Consider the following 3,869-nt stretch of genomic DNA (forward strand, 5'->3'; position numbering starts at 1 on the left):
GGCCCGTATTGTATATAACCGACTTAGATAACACACAGCACTCCATGGGTTCTGTTCCTCCAGAGAAGCCTGCCTGAAGTCACCCTTCATGGCAGCACTCTGTCTCCATCGAGGCCTTTCTTCCCCTCGTGACTCCTCCCTGACTCCCTCCTGGGCTTCCATGTGAGCTGCTCCCACAAGAGAAGCTCAACTGTTCCCTGTTAAGACATGAGTTGGTAAGAGCCTGAAGTATTATGGTATACCAACTATTTCTACTGCATCAGAACACTGAACTCTTGCCCTGGGCTCTGCCATGCTAACCTGCTAACCGCCTCTGTCTTCCCACCATCCCCACAAAGCATCGAATAAGTTCATCTTTACAGGTGAAACAGGAGAGTTCTATTTGGGCTGGGCCTTTCCAGAGTGCCGCAAGCCTCTTTGTATTGACATGGACTTTGGAGTCAGAAAAGATGTTCATTTGAATCCCTATCTCACAATTTACTCATGATATCCTTTGAAAAAGTTACTTATTAAACCTGACTTTATACGTAAAAGAGAATACGATGAGCCTTTCTCCAGGTGAGAAACTAATGGGGTTTTGTACTTAAAGTGTTTTTTTTGCACAGCATGCCCCTGAAAAGCGCCCCTAATAAAACACGGGCTGGGGAAAGGCTAGAGGCACGCGTAATCATAATTCCAAGGCACAATAAACCTACTGTGAGACCAGAGATTCCAGATGCTAAGCGCTACGGTGAGATCCCCACTCAATATGGAACATGAGCAAGCAATTACACAGCACCACCTGTGTACCCTCTTCCTTGATAGTGGGCACTGGAGCAAGGCAGAGAGGCAAGTGTAAGAGACAATAGACAGTCCTGCATCACTGACTCTGCTCCGGGGAGGCGCAAAGACACGCCTACTCCTCCAGATGGGAAACTGACAACAGGCCAGACCAACAGTGCCCTAAAGAGTCCACCTTGGTGAACTGATGGGGTTAGTGACAGGAACATGGATGACGCAGAAAGCAGTGGCACCATCCGAGCCCAGTCCTGCATGGACGGTGGCTCGAAACTCTGGAACTCTCCGCGCAACCCGTAGGCAGCACAGCAGGTCGGAGGCCAAAGGTCTCCTGCCCCCAGCTGACATAAGCTCTAATTCACAAGAAACTCTATTTTCTCCTGATTTGGAACAAAGTGACTTCAGGGTCATGGTAAACAATTCATTTTTTTTTCTCTCGACCATAAACGATGCTTTGGGGATTCACCGATGGTCACGGCTCAATCAATATTCATCAGGTAATACGTGCTCACACGAAGATAATAAAGCACCCAGAATCCAGTGTATGAATTCCTGATCAATACTGCCTTGTATGAGCAGGAGACTTTTTCCCCCATTCCAAAGCATTTTAGTAAGATGCTAAAGAAAAATCGATGACTTATTAAATGCCAGTTGCATCATTAAAGCAAACTATTAATCACCTTTGTTGCTGTTACGCTGCACTGTGACCTGACGACACATTTTTGTAGTGGTGTGTGTGCTCACCTTCATCAGAGGAAACGATGGTGCTCACGACACCAGAACTATGAAAAAGGAAGATTCAGAGCCTCTTAGAGCTGGCATCACGGCTGCAGCCAAGATGGTGCTGCTGTCGGAAACCAGGCTGGGTATATTGTTGAAGAGGAACAAATAAGCAGTCAGCAACAAAGGCAGGACAGAAGGGAGGAAGGGAAAGAGGGACTGAGGAAGGGAAGGAGGGAGGGAGGAAAAGACAAAAGGGAGGAGATTGGGACTTGGTAAAATGAGTTGTCCTGAATGTGAAATGTCCCCTATCGTTTTTAAACACAGATTCACCTCATGTTTCTGCTCCCAGGCCTTCCACACCATGATGGGCTATGTGCCCTCAGTCTGTGAGCCAAAATAATGTGCCCAGCCTTGAGTTGCTTCTTGGTAGGTGTTTGAGCAGAGCAATGGAAAGAATAACCAGCAGAGACACAGTGATGGGGCTTCAAGTGTTTCCTGCTCCCTGAACCATGAAGAAATAGAACTGTGTTGCAGCTGGGGAGGTGGCTAGATAGTAATGTGCCTGCTACAAACCGTGAGGACCTGATCCCAAGCACCAATGTAAAAAAGCTGGGCTGGTGTCATGGCCCTGTAAGCCCTGTTGTTGGGGATTGGGCAGAGACTGGCAGATCCCTGAGGCAGACTGGTCAGCAAGTTCAAACACGTCAATGGGCTTCAGGTTCAGTGAGAGACTCTGCCTTAAAAAAGCGGGGGGGGGGGGACCTAAACAGTGTTGGTGCACACCTTTAGTCCCAGCACTCAGGAAGCAGAGGCAGGCAGATCTCTGAGTTCAAGACCAGCCTGGTCTACACAGCAAGTTCCAGGACAGCCAGGGCTACACAGAGAAACACTGTCTTAAAAAACAAAACCAAACAACAGCATCAAAAAGGTGGACAGTAGTGGAGAAAGACACCTGACATTCGCCTCTGACCTCCACATGCACACACATGCATGCACACACACACAACACACCCACATAACACAATATATACACATGAACAAAGAAAGTTATGCTATATTCACTTTTCAGGTGGACCCCTGGCCATATAAGAGCGTGTATTAATGCACATACATACACTCTGCAATGACAAAATAAGATCTGCTCAGTCACATTTCTAGGTACGTTCTGCAGAAAATGGACACTTGTGTTCGAGTTCATTAAATTGTTAGAGGTTTCTCTCCCAGGGTTGGTTAACATTTTCATATTTTTAAAATGTAAATTTCAAGTTGATTCTTCCATGGCCGTTCTGCCTCCATTTCCCCAAGAATACCGAGAAAGATCGAAACCATGTCCTTTGAACTAGTGAGTGAATTTCTCTTGTTGCTGTGTCAATGCCCTTCCTGGAAAAGTGTGGTCAGTCAGCATTATGAAAGATAAAGTTGAGAAATGCTGAGTTAAGACAAAATGATCTCAGTAGCTTACAAAAGATGCAGGGACTTCCTGCTAATATGGAATAGCATTCCTTTGATAAGAAGAAAGATCTGCTTTGTTTGGAGTTGGTTGGTATTTACATAAAATTTCTTCAAAAGCCATCCAACATGAGTTGAATCTTCACCCCACAGACTTCATGGCATGGCTGAATAAAGACGGATATGACACTTACCAGATGGGTGTAACACAACCACCCTTAAACACCATGTTTGCAGTTGCTTCTGTTTGGAGTTAGAAGTCCATGGTTAATGATGTTCAGCCTCTCTACCTCTTTGGAACACCATTAGATTATAAATTAAGTAAAATTAGAGAAGGAAAAATCCACAGCATAAAATCTGAACTTCAATTGGTCAGTCTTAATTGGATTAAAAGCAAAAGAACAGCACTGGCAAGATGGTTCACTGGGTAACAGTACTTGCCACCAAGCCTGGTGACCTGACTTCTACCCTTGGGGCCCACGCAGTGGAAGGAGAGAGTTGACTCTGTAGGTTGTCCTATGACCTCCACATGCGTGTCCTGTCTTCTCTACAATCAATGTAACAAATAATTTAATACAAGAAATACAAGTGAAACGCATACACGAGACATGAGACCACTGGAAAGTGAGTTAGCGTTTCTTCCCAGCACCATCCCTTGAGGTGAGTCTCTTACACTCTGCCCATGGTCGGGATTGAGCCTCTCTGTGCTCCTTTCCACCACTCAGAACCCGAAACTCGCCTGTACCTTTCTTCTCTCCTCCCCTTCTCCCCAAGTTCCGACGGCACATTCCACTTCCTCTCTCTGCCTTCCTTCCACACAGCGATGACCTGACCGGGATTGCTCAGCAGGAAAACTGAGAGGAGTCTCCCGCAGTCAGAACCTTCGCCTGATGCTTCTTCCTTCCTGTGAGCAGCCTAGA

Source organism: Arvicola amphibius, chromosome 11 (genome assembly GCF_903992535.2).
Source record: "Arvicola amphibius chromosome 11, mArvAmp1.2, whole genome shotgun sequence".
NCBI classification, from domain to species: Eukaryota; Metazoa; Chordata; class Mammalia; order Rodentia; family Cricetidae; genus Arvicola; species Arvicola amphibius.